The sequence below is a fragment of the Globicephala melas genome, chromosome X (assembly GCF_963455315.2).
Source record: "Globicephala melas chromosome X, mGloMel1.2, whole genome shotgun sequence".
Classification (NCBI taxonomy): Eukaryota; Metazoa; Chordata; class Mammalia; order Artiodactyla; family Delphinidae; genus Globicephala; species Globicephala melas.
The window spans coordinates 47,750,427-47,771,565 of record NC_083335.1 but is presented as its reverse complement, the minus strand read 5'-3'; the positions used below and the strand labels follow the sequence as shown (position 1 = coordinate 47,771,565).

The window sequence follows — 21,139 nt, the reverse complement described above, 5'->3', positions numbered from 1 at the left end:
AAATATAACAAATTTCATGCTTAAAAAAAAATCCCCCCCAAATGTTGATATGGCATTTAAAAGTTTACCAGGTGAAAGCAGGTCATCTCTTTTTCCATTTTCACTAAGGTAGTTGATTATTAGTAGTTGGCATGAAATTTCTTTCCAAATGAGACCTTTTGTTGGTGAAAGAAAGAATAATAGTACACAGTCAGGAAGTCTCTCACTGTATAGTCCCGTATAATTGGCTGCCAGTATCTATTTTTGTTGGTATATGTCAGTCCCATAAAACTAATCAATATATTATCTAGATCTCTTTTTTATATTGCCATAAAATGTTATCTAAAAAGCATAATTTATAATTTATAGTTTTAAATGTCTAAGTTAAAAAAATATCTTCTATCTTTAAAAGTGAGCATGTAAACCGATCTTACAGGTAAAAACCCAATTGCAATTATGTTGTCATAATTGTGATAAATAGATTTCTAGGTTCTACTTTCCAATCATCGTGGTGTTCTGAAAATATGAATTCATTTAATTACAACATACAGATAACTTGAGAATGAAAAGACAGTTACAATAACCTATATAACTGTTTTTCAAGTATCAGCACAAAACTGAAACTGCACTTAACATAGCAATGCATTATCACACAAGGTTCTGCACACATTCACTATATTAGAGATTTGATGATAATATTACATATTAATACATTTTCATAACTTATAATTAAATTCACAGTACGACTTAATCTTATCCCAAGCTATTAATTGTCTAAAGCTTGAAATGTATTTTTTTCATTTGTTTGTTACTCTGGCTTTTAACTTCTTTTTAAATGTGCCCATGAAATATCATTTTTCATGTGGTCTCTGTTTCAACTAATCACAGGCATTTCTCTAAATGATGGATGTAAATCCACTTCAAAATTTGGAAGCTAAGCAGCTGAACACAAGAAATTCAGGTTCCAAAGATTCTTTTGTCATTTTACTGACTGCCAGAACTACATCAAAATCCCTGATATCCCCTTTTCCAACCCCATGCAGAAAGAAACAACAAAACAAAACCAACCAAACATAAAAAACCTTCTCCAGTTCTTCATGCAGAATCACACTAACTTTTTGTATGAAAACAGTAATAAACTTACAACGATTTTAGTGTTGCTGAATACTAGTGCCAAAATATGCTTATTGGTATGAGGGGCATAAAAAGCATAATTCTTAAAAACAGAATCTCAGGAGACAGATCACTCGGGTTCAAATGCAATTTAATAGCAGTGTGAACTGGGAAAAGTTACTGAAGGTCTCTGTGCTTTCGTCTCCTCATCTGTAAACTGGTGATGATTATAGGATCTATGTCAGGGCATTATTGGGAAGATTAAATATGTTAATGTATGTGAAACACTTAGAACAGTACCTCGATAGAAAGTGCTATGCATTATTTGCCATTGTCATTTTTCAAAGTGATAAACTTAGTTTCCCACAGGTTTCCCTGATAAGTTTCAGAAGAGCATTGCCATATTAATGTGAAAGTATGTCAGTCATGAAACTCAGAAGAATGGTCTATAGATGATTTTTGGCTTCCCTTTGCTCTTAGGATCAAGACAGAACTGCTGCACGAGGTGTAAAGTCCCCAAATGGTTTGGTTCCTACCTACTGTCTAGCCTCATGTTATACCATGCTCAAACCACAATGACCCTGTCTCACCCTCTCATAATCTTTTTCCTATTTTGTCTTATAAAGCTATGCACTTGTCCTCTGCATAGAATGTTCTTCACTCACTTGTTCACCTGACTCCTGTGTATACTTCAGATGTCATCTCAGTGGCATTGCCTGGGCCAAACCCACCACTAACTGCTCTCAGAGCTCTGTGAAACTCTTTCTAGGCTTTATCAGAGTTGTAACTTTGCTTTAATTTGTATCATTAGTTGATTATTTTTTGTCTCCACCACTATATCTTTAAATACTATGAGGGCAGGGATTGTGCATGTTTTTGCTTGACACTATACCTCTAGTGCTTACAATGTGCTTGATAAAGTATAGGAACTCATGTCTTTATTGAATGAATGAGTAAATGGGAAAAAAAGAGTATTATGCATTGTGGCACATCTTCATTTACACTAAATAGGAGGCAAAGGAATGAATCTAAAGATTTTGATGGCCCTAAATACTTTTCATGAAAAAGGAAATTATTAATCACTCTCCACTGGTAATTCATCTGTAAGCAAACGTTTATTTTATAGGCAAGAATAACTTTGACAACAAAGATGAAGAAAGCTTTGAAACAATGTGACGAGACACAGGTATTATTAGTACATCTCATTGGGCTCTTTTTTACAGAACATCTTGATGTTTTAGATCATTATAAGAAACCTCACCCATGCGGTTAAAATAAAATTCTAAAAAACTTTCTGGAAATTTGTATGTAAACAGTTGAATTATTGAGGGTAAATACAATGCGACAGAAATGGGGAAGTATTTCTTTCTCCAAACAGTAGTTTAAAGAAAACAAAGAAAACCAAACAAACCTCTGCATACTTGTAAGAATCAGAAATATTATGATTATTTTTTATTTTGGAATTCACTCATATGTCCAAATGCTTTCCCTTCGCTTCCCATAAATTTTACCACAATTATTACACTTGTGATATGTTTGGTCGTCTTCCTTGGTTTGAACATTGGAACTGTTGAGGAAAAATCTTATACAAGTAGGCAACTATAAGGTATGTACTATCTTCATTGTAAGCCATTGTATTTGAGTGAGGTTTTTAATAGATGTAAATTACCTAGTCCCAAAGTGTTATGCTTAGCATTAAGAGAATAAGCCTCAGGGATATAAGAAGCAAATCAGAATTATGTTAAATCATGTCCAAGTGATAAAGCTTTTTACTTAAGTTTATATATGTGAAGGTGATGTATACAAGCCACATATTAAGCCCTAAAATAACTCAGAGAAAACTATATTTAAAATAGTTTGGAAAGCTCTAAGAACAAATTTACAGCAGTTAACAAAAGCATATTGTCCTTTTCACTTTATATCATGTTAAGTTATAATTATTTAAGACAGCACTGTGATAGTACCTTTTAAATAGAGTTCTAGGTACTATACCTGGATTACATTTTTAACCTCAGTAATTAGAAACATAACATTAGACTTATGACTATAGAAAGAGGCAATGATCTTATCTGGAACTAACTGGATAGCAGAATAAGAGAGCTATTTAAAAGTAGTCTGGTTTCTCCATGAAAACTCCTCAGAAATAAAGCCATCATTTGATGGCGTTAAGTCTGTGTACTCCGTGGCAGAACCCTCAGGAACAGAGTCATCCAATAAAGGAACTGAAGATGTAGTTAATGTTATTTCTCTTTCAGATGCCATTTCAATATAACCGCCAAGCCTGTGGTCTAAGACTTTATTGGTCCTGGACAAAATAAAATGCAATGCAGCATTAAATGTAACCAGTTTGGACTGATATATATTTTTCCTAACCAGTGGAGGGCCTTGGTGAATGGGATGAAAGGCCTTCTCATGTGTCCACCTGGTAAAATTTGAGGGAGCCCACTCAATGGGAAAAGGAGGCTGAGTAAGGCCTGTAATTGAGTGGTGACACTGAGGGCAAAAACTAGCTCTGAACATTCGATCTAGGTCAGCTTCTGAATAATCATTTTGAACAAGTCTAGTCTGTAGTAACCAATGACCTAGAGCCAGAGTAGGGAGACATGGCTCTTTACAATCAGGGCAACACCACTTGTCTAAAGGCATCTTTGTTGCAAGATAGTAGAATTAGTTAACAAAAAACAACAGCATTAAATATTACAGGGGTATTAATTCATTATTACAAAAATAACTTTAGACTTAAGATTTAAGTCTGAAAAAATACACTTTGTGCTTACTTATCCCTTAGTTTTCAGCCTCTATATCCAGGAAAATATAGTAACAACAATGGAAGAACATCTTATCCACAAAATAATAATGATCTAGTTAACAATTTTAACTTTGTAAATTCTCAGTACATTAAATGATAAATAAACCTACTGACATTAAATAGGAATACTAGGGAGAAGTATTTAAGTAGGATATTATTAATATTAGGATTAACTTTAGCAACAGTCTAGAAGTCTATCACACACTGGAAAGATGTGTCTACACCTCAGTGGAATTTGTTGAGAACCAGTGTCTCTTTTTCTCTCACTTCTAAGAGCAGTCTTAGTTCTTAAGAGCCAGTTCGGTACAGCATGGAATTTGTCACTTCCCAGTGACACAGTTCACAGGATTGGAATATTAGTCCTCCAAGATGAGATGGGTTCTGTCTGAGCAGGGCAGCTTTATATAAATTCAGATGCTAAAGAAATCTTACAGAAGGATCTGCACAATCATCTCAGCTGGTGGCATTATTATGTCCACTTGATTTTCAGTAGTTGACCAATCTGTTGAGCTGTTGTCTGGTATAGGTGATTTACACCAATGAGGTGTATAAGCCTTGTCCTATAATTTCCTGTAATGTTGTGTGGATTAGCAGAAAAATCTTGTCAGCCTCCTTCTCAGAGTATCTCTGGTAAAGTTCTTCCTTTGTGCTCCTAGATCTTGACCCAATCTCTTAGAAGCAGTTGATGAAAGGAATCTGATTACACTCGGGGTATCTGTAAAAGAAAATTTTACAAATCCTATGAAAACTTTGGTAATTTATATAGTGAAATTAAAAAGTTTACCGAGTATTATGGGTTAATGGCCTTTGTAAATGTGATTTGTTTTTCCTAGTTGTACTTTTATCTGATTTTTAAATTAGCACAGGTTAATTAATGTGAATGTTGAATAAGCTTGTGTAACCATATGTCACACGATTGTATTTCTTGAAACTTAAAAAAAACTTATAAACTTGTTAATTTTAGTTAATATACAGTAAGTATATTATACTTAACTAATATCAAATAATAAAGTTAGGAAATAAAATAGCAATTTAATATTTTGATCATTTTAGGAGGTTTACCTCTGAATACTAATTTCTTCATTTTAGTAGCTGACAAATGAAATTTCTGATGTGGAGCTATTTGTAATAATTTGTTTTTATTGTGCCTTTTTAACACAGAGTACATTTAAATTACAGTTTTAATATTAACATTAAAGCAAAGTACAGTAGCGTTTTGCAAAAAGACTTTTAAAAAATACATTGGATCCAAAAGAATGAAGGACTGAGCCTGTCAGTTATCTGACAGGTTTTTAATTCAAGGAGGGATATTGATTTTAATGATGGATCTGTCTTAATGTGAAAGCTAAAATCACTTTGATTTAGGTGTGATTTTTTATTATTAATTTACTTTTCAGTTGGTGAGATATCTGCATGTTCTAAGCTAAGCTGCTGTAGAAAACAAGAACAGATACTAAATAAGGATATACTAAAGAGAGGAGAATTTGACAAACTTATAAAGCAACTATTTAAGATGTATAAACATTTTATGTTTGAAATCTCTCCCAATTAGGGATTTTCAAATTTTATTTGTTTTTTTAAATTTTAATGTAATATAACTACAATGACAAGGCAAATCATTTGGTGTGTTTTCTGTGGCCATACTTTATGGAGAAGGACTTGAACATATTTGTTTTCATTGTCAGAAGGTAGACAGTATTACCACAGACAAAAGTAAAGATAGAGAGATAGATTAATAAATAAGTGATAAATATGTATTTTGATTTTTATAGTTGGTATTTAGCACGTTATAGTAATAGATATACTTGTTCAATGTAAATCATGGACTGATTGCAAACTTTTCCAATAAAAACTCACTTGGTCAAAGAAAAAGCATGGTCTAGTGCTGGACACTGTTTCTAAAAGAGATCAGAGACTATTCTGGAATTAATCTCTTTCATATGAATGTGCATTCATTTATTTAGAATTACACAATTACTAGAATATATTTATCCTAAATTTACTCTGAGAAAGTTAATTAGAATTAAATAGAAGGCTCAGGGTGCCAAAGAGAGGCTTGAGTTTGGCAGATAGGGTGTAAGACGTAATAACCTTAAGTTTCGTCAGAATTATTTGTAAGATATCAATTGCTAAACATTGTCCAAACAGACCCTGACATTGTTGACTATTATACTGGATCTTTTTATCTTGCATTTTTTGATTAATCAGATCTATTGGCCAAATTTTACTAATTATTTAATTAGATTTAATTGTTGGTGCCATCATTTCTCCCTTTTCCTGGGTCATCCTGTACGTCACAAGACGATTAGGTCACAGATGATTGAAGTGCAACATTCATCTGGTCTTTCCTTTTTGTTCAACATTAATTTGTATGACCTCATCTGCTAGAATGTTAACCTTGTAAGATCTGACACTGAGAACCTTGTAAATTATTAAGTTTACAAGATTTTAGGAAGAAAAAAAGCTACTGTTTCAGCTTCAGAATTCGTTGAAAATACAAGTAATTTCCTAGGAATTTAATGAATATCAGTTCTGTAGAATCGCATTTGGTTATACTAATCTGGAAAATAATTAAATCTGTTGGGTCAGTGTAATGTAGAGCCAGCTCTAGAAGAGTTTATCTTGGATTGGAACAGCTTTCTGAATTGTGAGTTCCTACTTAAGAACTTAGGACTACTAATAGTCATGAACATATGATTTAAAACTGGAACTGCATGATTGTTAAGACTTTTTTCTCTGAGTTTTCTGAACTAGTTTCTGTAAATAGTACTGAATACCAATTGAAGAAGATGGTCAGCGATTTTAGTTTCATGGCTAATTAAGAACTCAAGTATCTGGATAAGTAAATAAGAAACTCCAAATGAAAGTGATCCTCTGTTATTCATGATCATCCCAAATGGAGGGATTTCACCTATCTTTAAAATATAGGAAATTTTCTTTTAATAATGAATATCCATGAGCCTGATATTTTTTTTAGAAATGAGACTTATTAATTTCTTCCATGGTTTAGTATCTCTTAATTGACCTTCCATAGGAGACTACTTAATGATTGATAATTCTTTTTCCTTTTGGTACTTGTAAGTGATCTGGTAACCTTGAGATGATACTGACACCCTCTGGAACTTGACTAAGATCACTTCCAACAGCACAGCACCCTGATTCTTGAATCTATCTGTTGTCACTCATATCACCTTGAGATCTTCCTGGGGCCACTGACTGAAGATAAAGCCTTTGGCATTATCTGAAGACCTGTTGCTACCCACGGTCTAACCAAGGGTAATCCCTGGTGCCCTGAAAACCATTTAGTGCTATTTAATCCAATTTATAGAAAAGACAGAAAACCAACATTCAGATAATTGCTGCCTTAAAATAATCTGTACTGAAAGGTGATAGAGTGTAGTGGTGAGGAGTTGGAGTTGGACTGCCAGGTTATGATTCCAAGTTACCCAATTCATCACTGGGTAACTTGGATTCTCTGCACCTCAGTTCCCTTATATGTTAAGTTATGAAAATAAGCATATCTAAATCATCACACTGTTGTGAAGTTTAAATGGACTAATGTTTATAAAGTACATGTAGCCATTCCTAGCACACAGTGAGAGCTATATTAGACTTAAATATTAAATAAAGATAATGTGGTCATCTGGCAGATGACCTGACTAAAGTCAGTTGAGTTGTCAGAGTTATGACTAGAAAATTTCTTATCTTAGTCTGCATTTTAGTGCTGGTGAAGAGGGATGTCTAACTCTGCATAATTATGATAGATCACAAGACCATTAATTGTTGTGGTACAGGAGTTAGCATTCCACACTGGTAATCAGTCTGTAAGCAAAGTTTATGTTAGTAGAGTAGGATATAAGCCAAATTCTGTTATAAAGATGGAGGAGGCAGTGAATTAACACTTAAGACTTAACTCACAGGCTGTACTCCAGGACAGAATCATGAATAAACTGGAGGACAAGCAGGACCAGATGATACCATGAAGAGAGGTTTACAGGCTTTCTATTGCCAACTGTTAATCGTGTGGCAGACAGGGCCTTGGTGTGCCGGCCAGGTGTCAGGTCTGTGCCTCTGAGGTGGGAGAGCTGAGTTCAGGACATTGGTCCACAAGAGACCTCCTAGCTCCATGTAATATCAAATGGCAAAAGCTCTCCCCGAGATCTCCATCTCAATGCTAAGATCCAGCTCCACTCAATGACCAGCAAGTTAGAGTGCTGGACACCCTATGTGAAACAACTAGCAAGACAGGAACACAAACCCACCCAGAGCAGAGAGGCTGCCTAAAATCACAATAAGGCCAAAGACACCCCAGAAAACACCACTGGACATGGACCTGCACACCAGAAAGACAATATCCAGCCCCATCCACCAGAACACAGGCACCAGTCCCCTCCACCAGGAAGCCTACACAAGCCACTGAACCAACCACACCCACTGGGGGCAGACACCTAAAACAATGGGAACAACAGACCTACAGCCTGCGAAAAGGAGACCCCATACACGGTAAGTTATCCAAAATGAGAAGACAGAGAAATATGTAGCAGAAGAAGAGCAAGGTAAAAACCCACCAGACCTAACACATGAACAGGAAATAGGCAGTCTACCTGAAAAAGAATTCAAGTAATGATAGTCAAGATGATCCAAAAACTTGGAAATAGAAGGGAGAAAATACAAGAAATGTTTAACAAGGAATAAGAAGAACTAAAGAAACGTTTAACAAGGAATAAGAAGAACTAAAGAACAGACCAATCACAAACAAACAATGATGAACAACACAATAAATGAAATTAAAAATTCTCTAGAAGTAAACAATATCAGAATACCTGAGGCAGAAGAACAGATAAGTGACCTGACCAATAAAATAGTGGAAATAACTACTGCAGAGCAGAATAAAGAAAAAAGAATGAAAAGAATTGAGGACAGTCTCAGAGCCTTCTGAGACAACATTAAATGCATCAATATTCAAATTATAGGGGTCGCAGAAGAAAAAGAGAAAAAGAAAGGGACTGAGAAAATATTTGAAGAGATTATAGTTGAAAACTTCTCTAATATGGGAAATAGTCAATCAAGTCCAGGAAGTGCAGAGAGTCCCATACAGGATAAATCCAAGGAGAAACACACCAAGACACATATTAGTCAAACTATCAAAAATTAAATACAAAGAAAAAAATATTAAAAGCAGCAAGGGAAAATCAACAAATAACATACAAGGGAATCCCAATAAGGTCAACAGCTGATCTTTCAGCAGAAACTCTGCAAGCCAGAAGGCTGTGGCAGGACATATTTAAAGTGATGAAAGTGGAAAACCTACAACAAAGATTACTCTACCCAGCAAGGATCTCATTCAGATTTGATGGAGAAATTAAAACCTTTACAGACAAGCAAAAGCTAAGAGAATTCAGCAGCACAAAACCAGCATTAGAACAAATGCTAAAGGAACTTCTCTAGGCAGGAAACACAAAAGAAGGAAAAGACCTACAAAAACAAACCCAAAAGAATTAAGAAAATGGGAATAGGAATATACATATTGATAATTACTTTAAATGTAAATGGATAAAATTCTCCAACCAAAAGACACAGCCTCAGTCAATGGATACAAAAACAAGACCCATATATATGCTGTCTACAAGAGACCCACTTCAGACCAAGGGACACATACAGACTGAAAGTGAGGGGATAGGAAAAGAAATTCCAGGCAAATAGAAATCAAAAGAAAGCTGGAGTAGCAATTCTCATATCAGACAAAATAGACTTTAAAATAAAGACTAGAACAAGAGACAAAGAAGGACACTACCTAATGATCAAGGGATCAATCCAACAGGAAGATATAACAATTGTAAATATTTATGCACCCAACATAGGAGCACCTCAATACATAAGGCAAATGCTAACAGTCATAAAAGGGGAAATCGACAGTAACACAAAAATAATAGGGGACTTTAAAACCCCACATTCACCAATGGACAGATCATCCAAAATGAAAATAAATAAGGAAGTACAAGCTTTAAATGATACATTTAAAAAGATGGACTTAATTGATATTTATAGGACATTCCATCCAAAAACAATAGAATACACTTCCTTCTCAAGTGATCCTGGAACATTCTCCAGGACAGATCACATCTTGGGTCAAAAATCAAGCCTCAGTAAATTTAAGAAAATTGAAATCATATCAAGTATCTTTTCTGACAACAGTGCTATGAGACTTGATATCCATTACAAGAAAAAAAGCTGTAAAAAATACAAACATATGGAGGCTAAACAATAAGCTACTAAATAAGCAAGAGATCACTGAAGAAAGGAAAGAGGAATTCAAGAAAAACCTAGAAACAAATAACAATGAAAACAAGATGACCCAAAACCTAGGGATGCATCAAAAGCAGTTCTAAGAGGGAAGTGAATAGCAATATAATCCTACCTCAAGAAACAAGATAAATCTCAAATAAACAACCTAATCTTACACCTAAAGCAATTAGAGAAAGAACAACCAAAAAAAACTCAAGTTAGCAGAAGGAAAGAAAGCATAAAGATCAGATCAGAAATAAATGAAAAAGAAATGAAGGAAACAATAGCAAAGACCAATAAAACTAAAAGCTGATTCTTTGAGAAGATAAACAAAAGTGAAAAACCATTAGCCAGACTCATCAAGGAAAAAAGGAAGACTCAAATCAACAGAATTAGAAATGAAAAGGGAATAGTAACAACTGACACTGCAGATATACAAAGGATCATGAGAGACGACTACAAGCAGCTACATGCCAATAAAATGGACAACCTGGAAAAATGGACAAATTCTTAGAAAAGTACAACCTTCCAATACTGAACCAGGAAGAAATAGAAAATATGAACAGACCAATCACAAGCACTGAAATTGAAACTGATTAAAAAGCTTCCAGCAAACAAAAGCCCAGGACCAGATGGCTTCACAGGTGAATTCTATCAAACATTTAGAGAAGAGCTAACACTTACACTTCTCAAACTCTTCCAAAATATGGCAGAGGGAGGAACACTCCTAAACTCATTCTATGAGGCCACCATCACTCTGATACCAAAACCAGACAAAGATGTCACAAAAAAAGAAAACTACAGACCAATATCACTGATGAACATAGATGCAAAAATCCTCAACAAAACACTAGCGAACAGAATCCAACAGCACATTAAAATGATCACACAAGATGATCAATTGGGGTTTATCCAAGAAATGCAAGGATTCTTCAATATATGCAAATCAATCAATGTGATACACCATATTAACAAACTGAAGGATGAAAGCCATATGATAATCTCAATATATGCAGAAAAAGCTTTAGACACAATTCAACACTGATTTATGACAAAATCTCCCCAGAAAATGGGCATAGAGGGAACCTACCTCAACATAATAAAGTCCATATATGACAAACCCACAGCCAACATCATTCTCAATGGTGAAAAACTGAAACCATTTCTACTAAGATCAGGAACAAGACAAGGTTGTCCACTTTCACAACTATTATTCAACATAGTTTCAGAAGTTTTAGCCACAGCAATCAGAGTCGAAAAAGAAATAAAAGGAATCCAAATCAGAAACGAAGAAGTAAAACTCACTGTTGGCAGATGACATGATACTACACAAAGAGAAGCCTAAAGATGCTACCAGAAAACTACTAGAGCTAATCAATGAATTAGGTAAAGTAGCAGGATACAAAATTAATGCACAGAAATCTCTTGCATTCCTATACATTAATGACAAAAAATCTGAAAGAGAAATTAAGGAAACAATCTCATTTACCATTGAAACAAAAAGAATAAAATACCGAGGAATAAACCTTCCTAAAGAGAAAAAGACCTCTATGAAGAAACTTATAAGAGACCGACAAAAGAAATTAAAGACAAGATAAACAGATGGAGAGATATACCATGTTCTTGGATTGGAGGAATCAACATTGTGAAAATGGCTATACTACCCAAAGCAATCTACAGATTCAATGCAATCCCTATCAAGCTACCAATGGCATTTTTCACTGAACTAGAACCAAAAATTTTACAATTTGTATGGACACCCAGAAGACCCCAAATAGTCAAAGCATTCTTGAGAAAGAAAAATGGAGCTGAAGGAATCAGGCTCCCTGTCTTTAGACTACACTACAAAGCTACAGTAATCAAGACAGTATGGTACTGGCACAAAAACAGAAATATAGATCAATGGAAAAGGAAAGAATGCCCAGAAATAAACCCATGCACATATGGTCACCTTACCTTTGATAAAGGAGGCAAGAATATACAATGGAGAAAAGCCAGCCTCTTCAGTAAGTGGTGCTGCAAAAACTGGACAGCTACATGTAAAAGAATGAAATTAGAACACTCCCTAACACCATACGCAAAAATAAACTCAAAATGGATAAAAGACCTAAATGTATGACCACACACTATAAAATTCTTAGAGGAAAACATAGGCAGAACACTCTACATAAATCACAGCAAGATGTTTTTGATCTACCTCCTAGAGACATGGAAATAAAAACAAAAGTAAACAAACGGGACGTAATGAAACTTAAAAGCTTTTGCACAGCAAAGGAAGCCATAAACAAGACAAAAAGACAACCCTCAGAATGGGAGAAAATACTTGCAAATGAAGCACCGGACAAAGGATTAATCTCCAAAATATGCAAGCAGCTCATGCAGCTCAATATCAAGAAAACAAACAACCCAATCCAAAATGGGCAGAAGACTAGACATTTCTCCAAAGAAGATACACAGATTTCCAACAAACACATGAAAAAATGCTGAAATCACTAATCATTAGAGAAACGCAAATCAAAGCTTCAATGAGGTATCACCTCACACCAGTCAGAATGGCCATCATCAAAATTTCTACAAAGAATAAATGCTGGAGAAGGTGTGGAGAAAAGGGAACCCTCTTACACTGTTGGTGGGAATGTATATGATATAGCCACTATGGAGAACAGTATGGAGTTTCCTTAAAAAACTAAGAATAGAACTATCATATGACCCAGTAATCCCACTACTGGGCATATACCATGAGAAAACTATAATTCAAAAAAGACATGTACCACAATGTTCATTGCAGCACTATTTACAATAGTCAGGATATGGAATCAACCTAAGTGTCCATCGACAGATGAATGGAAAAAGAAGATGTGGCACACAGATACAATCGAATATTACTCGGGCATAAAAAGAAGTGAAATTGAATTATTTGTAGTGATGTGGATGGACCTAGAGGCTGTCATACAGCGTGAAGTAAATCAGAAAGAAAAACAAATACCATATGCTAACACATATATATGGAATCTAAAAAATAAACCAACAAATGGTTTTGATGAAGTTAGGGACAGGACAGGAATAAAGGTGCAGAGGTAGAAAATGGGCTTTAGGATATGGGGAAGGGGAAGGGTAAGCTGGAACTAAGTGAGAGAATAGCATTGACATATATACACTACCAAATGTAAAATAGATAGCTAGTGGGAAGCAGCCACATAACACAGGGAGATCAGCTTGGTGCTTTGTGACCAACCTAGAGGGGTGGGATAGGGAGGGTAGGAGGGAGACACAAGAGGGAGGAGATATGGGGATATATGTATACATATAACTGATTCACGTTGTTATACAGCAGAAACTAACACAACATTGTAAAGCAATTATACTCCAATAAAGATGTTTAAAAAAAGAAAAAAAACCACTGAGCATCAAATTTGGAAATAATCATTGCCCTGTTTAGAAAGTGCTGGTTAAAACAACAACAACAACTACACATAAGTATTATTTCCTAAGGAAGAGTTGAATGAATTACTCTTTAGGAATTTAAGATATGTGTTTGCATAATAAAGATAACTATTACTTGTTGAAGAGGAGGCATTGACATTTTTTAACCAGGACAGTGATGGAAATATTGTCATGCCATAAGTTCAGTGATCAGATACAAACACAAAGTAGAATTAATGGTTCCTTGATGAAAGCTTTCCTAGATTCTGTGTTACAGAAGATGACAAAAGGAAGTGATTGCTTTTTTCCCATAAAGTAATAAAATGATAAACACCAAGTAAGTTAGACAATTTAGTTATGGCTACATTTATTTCTAATCTGTGAAAACTCTCTAGAGTTTGAGTGATTTTTGGTTTCCCTTAAAGTTTGCCATAAAATCTCTGACAACTATTTGAATGTGAGGAAGTGAGGCCTGTTTAAGCCACAGGGAAGTCTCTTTAATGTTGAGAAACAAATATTTTCTTTAGAAAATTTCCCCTTTTTTCCTTAATTTCATTCTAACTTTCAATCACAGAGCTACCAATTAATATTTGAAGACAAACCAGGGATAAATGCCAGATAAAATTGTAAAAGGTGAACCAGCTGGTATTCCTAACCCTCATACTTTGTTACACACAGCCCTTCCCCTTTTCCTGGTTGCTGCTGCCCAGCCCACATGCACAATCTGTTAATGCTGCCCCAGACTTCCCAGGACCTTTCTAGAAGCATTTTCTATTCTAAAACTTTTACAAACTTTTCATCAAAACTTCCCTGGCCTGTCTCACTGGCTTAAGGCTGACATATAGAAGAATGTGTCTGATAAACTTTTCAAGTTTCAATCTTAAAGGATGAGAGCTTAACATGCCTTAATTCTATGAGTGCACTCTGATTTTAAACTGTAGCTCCCTAGAGACCCAATACAGGATACAAGATGTGTCACTGGCTTTGAGTACAGATCTTATTGCCAGCCTTAAAAAACAAAACAAAACAAACAGAACTATTTACGTGATTCTTCATCTGCCTATGCTTAGGGATGGGTGGATTTTTGTAAAAAAAAAAAAAAAAAAAAAAAAAAGGTCAAATTACATAAATCTACTTTTCACTTTGTTTTACCTCCATAGGGTTTAACTGGAGGAATCACAGAGAGAAAAAAGACTACTACTTAGTTAAATGGCCCAAAATAAGAGATGTAACTTATTCATAGTTCATAGCGACTATATTTTATTCACCCACAATCATTAAAAAATATTTTAAAGGGACTTCCTTTCTTTCTAGAGAGCCAATTTTTCTGACACTCCAGAAAAAATTTAGGATAATTATATGCACATAGCTAATTTTGAGAGATGGAGTTGAAAAAGAGAATGTGTTTAAATTACTTTCAACTATCCCAATTTGGGTGGTAAGGCAATTGTAATAATATTTATCCTTTTTTCTCTCTGAAAAGAGATCTTAAATGAAACATTCTAAGTTCTTGGATGGTAAATTGGTTCTGTCAATAAATGCATGCCAAAGCAACAAACTTATGCCAGCATTTGCTATCTTTTATGTAAGTGTGGAATTTATTTATTCACTGAACAATTGTTTATTGAATGTCTCCTACATTCCAGGTACTCTTCTAGACACTAAGTAACATAGCAGTGGAGAAGAAAGACTACATCTACAAACTCATCTTACAAATTTTGAAAACAGGTCACTCAGTTTTCTTCTGTTAAAAAAGAAATAAGACAATCTATTTAAATCAAGTAAGTGAATCTCTGAACTTTAAAAGGAACAGCATTGTTTTCTAGAGACCTTTTCTTTTTCCTCAGAAGAGTTAGGCTGGGGTAAGGTAGCACATATAAGTATGTGTGTGCATTATGTATATTTACATGTATGTGGGCTGAGCTACTCCTAGATGATATACTTTTTTCCTGTTCTAGTCTTGGAAATAAGGATATGAGAAACTGAACTGAAAGGGCAAGAGTGTCTACCTAGTCATCTAGGGAATATAATTATACATGTGTTTTTCATTCTTTATAAGGTTTATCTCAGGACAAGGTATTAAAATTATCTTCAAGAAAAATAACCAAGCTACCCCATTATATTTTAGGAGAGATGACTGATAGATAGATAGATAGATAGATAGATAGATACTACATATTTACATCTCTATCTACCTACTACCTACCTATATATCTATCTAAAGATAGGCTTTTACTAAATGCCTTTATTAAAATAGTGTCCATACATAGTTTATTTTCTCATTTTTCTCTGTTTGAATAGGGCAAAACATCTATGTTTTGATGCCTTTATTGATTTCTTACCACCTTTTATTAAAAATATTCAGGGTGAACTTAGGAGAAAAGAAGGTTAAATTTCTTATATGGGTCTATAATCTTAATAGTAAGTCATTTGAACTTTGTGACTATGGGTAAGGGAAATAAAAAGCTATGTAATTATTCTCTGAATAGGTACATTTACATGATACAAGACTAGTTGAAAATTTGAATATAGACAAAGCAGTCAAACACAATACTATTGTAAAATTTTATAGAATAAAGAACAAGGAAGAGACAAGTGGAAAATATCTGATTGGCTGGGGCCACATAGTCAACCTTATTTGCAGTGAGAAGCCCCAGAGCTGACTTGGCATTTGGGGATTAGTTGACTGCATACACTGCATGCCTGGTCAAGAAAAGCATTTACCTCTGTAAGTTATCAAACTTTCATTTTGATGATGTGGCACCCCAGGCAGGAGTGGTCCCATTCTGGGACTAGACATTTATTTCAACAGTCCTCCTTTCCTCCTTTTGATCACCCTCTTGACCATTCAAAAGCTTTAATAAAAAATATCAGTTTAAGAGTAGTGGCCAAGATAGTGGAATAGCAAGTGTTCACCTCCTCCCATGGGCACCAAAGTTACAACAATTGGCAGAGCAACTATTGATGAGAAAGACCAGAAGATGAGCAGAAAAAATCTTCTACAACTAAAGACATGAATAAGGAACCATAATGAGACCGGTAGGAGTGGTGGAGACACAGTATAGTAAGACACATACATACCCTGGGGTGGGTGACACACAAACGGGAGGATACTTACAATTGCAGAGCTTCTCCCTAAGGAGCAAGGGGTCTGAGCCCCACATTGGGCTCCTGAGCCTGGGGAGGTCCTGCACAAGGGAGACAAGACCCCAGGACATTTGGCTTTGAAGGCCAGTGGGACTTATATTCGGGAGACCAGGGGAATGTAGGAAATAGAGACTCCACTCTTAAAGGGAGCACACAAAATCTCACAAGTTCCAGGACCCAGGGCAGAAGCAATAATTTGAAAGGAGCCTGGTCAGACCCACCTGCTGATCTTGGAGAGCTTCTCAGAGACTGGAGCTCACACTAGGGACACAGACACTGGCAGCAACCATATTTGGGAGCTCATACTACCAAGAGGACACTAGTGCTAGCAAGTGACATTTTGGAATCTTCCACCTAGCTTATTAGCTCTGGGACCTGGCCATGTCCACCAGCCTGTGGGTACCAGTACTAGGAAGTCTCAGGCAAAGCAACTAGCCAGGCAAGGACACAGCCCCACCAAGCAACAAGCCAGCTGCCTTAAGACCTCCTGAACCCATAGCCACCTTTGGACACAGCACAATCCACCAGAGGGTCTAGGACATGACTCTGCACACCAGCAGGGAGACACCAGCCTCAGGACTACCACAGCCCTACAGTGTTCCATGGTGGGACCCAGCCCACCCAACAGCAGGCCGGCACCAGCCCCTGGACACCCTGAGCACAGGCCATGTAAGTCAGCATGTGAACATCAGCTCTGGACCACCACGGACCCTGCAGCCAGCAGTGTCAGGAACAAGCCCCATCCACCAGTGGACTGACACCAGCACTGGGACCCACAGGGCCCTTCATCAAGGGCCCTTCATCCAGGGACTTAGCTTAACCCACCTACAGGTGGGTACTAGCCCCAGGACCCCCAGGGGCAAGGATCTTCCCACCAGAAGGCTGGGACCAGCCCTGAGACACACTGGATCCTGTAGCCAGCAATATCAGGAACTGGCCTTACCCACCAGCAGACCAATACTAGATACAGGACCCCCATCCCCACAACCATCCATCCTGGAACACAAATCCACCCACTAGTAGACCAGTGCTAGGCCCAGGACCCCCTGAGGCACCATGGCCAGCCACCTTGTGACCAGGTCCCACCTATGAGAGAACAGCAGCCTCCATGCAAGGCAAGGCCTGGCAACCAGTTAGACTAGGGGCCAGCCACAACTATAAAACTGCCCACAGAAGTCACCCTACAACAACACAAGGACCCACAAAGCCCACATAGGTGTCACCCCTAGAGCATATAGCCCTGGTGACCAGAGGAGGGTTCACTGCTGGGCCACCTAGGAAGTCTCCTACAAAAGGCCAAGGTTGGGAAATATAAACAACCTACCACATACATAGAAATAAAAGCAGCAAATTAGACAAAATGAGGTGACAGATGAATATATTCCAAATGAAGGAACAAGATAAAACCCCAAAGAAGAACTAAATCAAAAGGAGATAAGCAATCTACCCAATAAAGTATTCAAGGTAATGATTGTAAAGATATTCAGTGAACTTGTGTGAAGATTTGATGAACAGAGTGAGGATTTGGAAGTTTTTAACAACGAGTTAAAAAATATAAAGAAGAATCAACAGAGATAAAGAATACAATAGCTGAAATAAAAATACACTAGAAAGAATCAACAGTAGATAAGATAATACACAGGAATAGGTCAGTGAGTTGGAAGATAGAGTAGTGGAAGTCACTGAAGCTTAGCAGAAAAAATAATCAGAACAGGGCAAGAGACCTCTAGGACAACAACAAGCATACTAACATTCACATTATAGGGTCCCAGAAGGAGAAGAGAGAAAGAAACAGAACATATTTGAAGACATAATAGCTTAAAAATAACCTAAACTGAAAAAAGGAAACAGATACCCAGGTCTAGGAAGCAGAGAGAGTCCCAAACAGGATCAACCCAAAGAGGACCACACCAAGACACACTTAAGTAAAATGGCAAAAATTAAAGATGAAGAGATAATATTAAAAGAAGAAAGGGAGAAAAAACCAAGTTATATACAAGTGAACTCCGATAAGACTATTAGCTGAATTTTCAATGAAAATTCTACAGGCCAGAAGGGAGTGGCATGATATGTTTAAAGCAATGAAAGTGAAAAATCTACAACCAAGAATACTCTACCTGGCAAGGCTTTCATTCAGACTTGATAGAGAGCAAAATTTTACAGAGACTGAGCTCTGCCCACCAGAGCAACAACCAGCTCTACCATCCACCAGTCCCTCCCATCAGGAAACTTCCACAATCCACTTAGATAGCCTCATCCACCAGAGGGCAGACAGCAGAAGCAAGAACTATGATCCTGGAGAACTGTGGAACAAAAACCACATTCACAGATAGACAAGATGAAATGGCAGAGGGCTATGTACCAGATGAAGGAAAAAGACAAAACCTCAGAAAAACAACTAAATGAAATGGAGATAGGCAATCTTCCAGAAAAAGAATTCAGAATAATGATAGTGAAGATGATCCAGGACCTCAGAAAAAGAATGGAGGCAAAGATGGACAAGATGCAAGAAATGTTTAACAAAGATCTAGAAGAATTAAAGAACAAACAGAGATGAACAATACAATAACTGAAATGAAAAATACACTAGAAGGAATCAATAGCAGAATAACCGAGGCAGAAGAACGGATAAGTGACCTGGAAGACAGAATGGTGGAATTCACTGCTGTGGAAGAGAATAAAGAAAAAGGAATGAAAAGAAATGAAGACAGCCTAAGAGACTTCTGGGACAACATTAAACGCAACAACATTTGCATTATAGGGGTCCCAGAAGGAGAAGAGAGAGAGAAAAGACCCAAGAAAATATTTGAAGAGATTATAGTTGAAAACTTCCCTAACATGGGAAAGGAAATAGCCACTCAAATCCAGGAAGTGCAGAGAGTTCCATACAGGATAAACCCAAGGAGAAACACACCAAGACACATAGTAATCAAACTGGCAAAAATTAAAGACAAAGAAAAATTTATGAAAGCAGCAAGGGAAAAATGACAAATAACATACAAGGAAACTCCCATAAGGTTAACAGCTGATTTCTCAGCAGAAACTCTACAAGCCAGAAGGGAGTGACATGACCTACTTAAAGTGATGGAAGGGAAGAAACTAAAACCAAGATAACTCCACCTGGCAAGGATCTCATGCAGATTCGATGCAGAAATCAAAAGCTTTACAGACAAGCAAAAGCTAAGAGAATTCAGCACCACCAAACCACCTCTACAACAAATGCTAAAAGAACTTCTCTAAGTGGGAAACACAAGAGAAGAAAAAGACCTACAAAAACAAACCACCCAAAATTAAGAAAATGGTCATAGGAACATGATAGATAATTACCTTAAATGTGAATGGATTAAATGCTCCAACCAAAAGATACAGTCTTGCTGGAGGGATACAAAAACAAGACCCATATATATGCTGTCTACAAGAGACCCACTCCAGGCCTAGGGACACATACAGACTGAAAGTGAGGGGATGGAAAAAGATCTTCCATGCAAATGGAAATCAAAAGAAAGCTGGAGTAGCAATAATCATATCAGATAAGATAGACTGTAAAGTAAAGAATGTTACAAGAGACAAGGAAGGACACTACATAATGATCAGGGGATCAATCTACAAAGAAAATATAACAATTATAAATATATATGCTCCCAACATAGAAGCACCTCAATACATAAGGCAACTGCTAACAGCTCTAAAAGAGGAAATTGACAGTAACAAAATAATAGTGGGGGACTTTAACACCTCACTTACACCAATGGACAGATCAACCAAAATGAAAATTAATAAGGAAACACAAGCTATAAATGACACAACAGACCAGAGAGATTTAATTGATATTTACAGGACATTCCATCCAAAACCAGCAGATTACACTTTCTTCTCAAGTGCTCCTGGAACATTCTCCAGGATAGATCACATCTTGGGTCACAAATCAAGCCTCAGTAAATTTAAGAAATCATATCAAGCATCTTTTCTGACCACAATCCTATGAGATTAGAAATCAATTACAGGGGAAAAAATGTAAAAAACACAAACACATGGAGGCTAAACAATACATTACTAAATAACCAAGAGATCACTAAAGAAATCAAAGAGGAAATCAAAAAAATACCTAGAGAAAAATGACAATGAAAACACAATGATCCAAAACCTACGGGATGCAGCAAAGGCAATTGTAAGAGGGAAGTTTATAGCTATACAAGCCTACTTCAAGAAACAAGAAAAATCTCAAATAAACAATCTAACCTTACACCTAAAGGAACTAGAGAAAGAAGAACAAACCAAACACAAAGTTAGTAGAAGGAAAGAAATCATAAAGATCAGAGCAGAAATAAATGAAATAGAAACAAAGAAAACAATACTAAAGATCAATAAAATTAACAGCTGGTT

The 21,139-nt window shown here is 36.3% G+C and overlaps 1 long non-coding RNA gene across 1 annotated transcript in view; it reads right to left on the bottom strand.

Annotated features, from left to right (window-relative positions):
- Window positions 1–2,272: 2,272 nt before the first annotated feature.
- The window catches only part of LOC115843966 (uncharacterized), an 890,247-nt gene continuing 871,380 nt past the window's right edge, over window positions 2,273–21,139 (bottom strand). Inside the window, exon 7 of the long non-coding RNA XR_009560713.1 lies at window positions 2,273–4,616. This is a non-coding gene — a long non-coding RNA (uncharacterized lncRNA). The remainder of the gene's footprint in view (window positions 4,617–21,139) is intronic.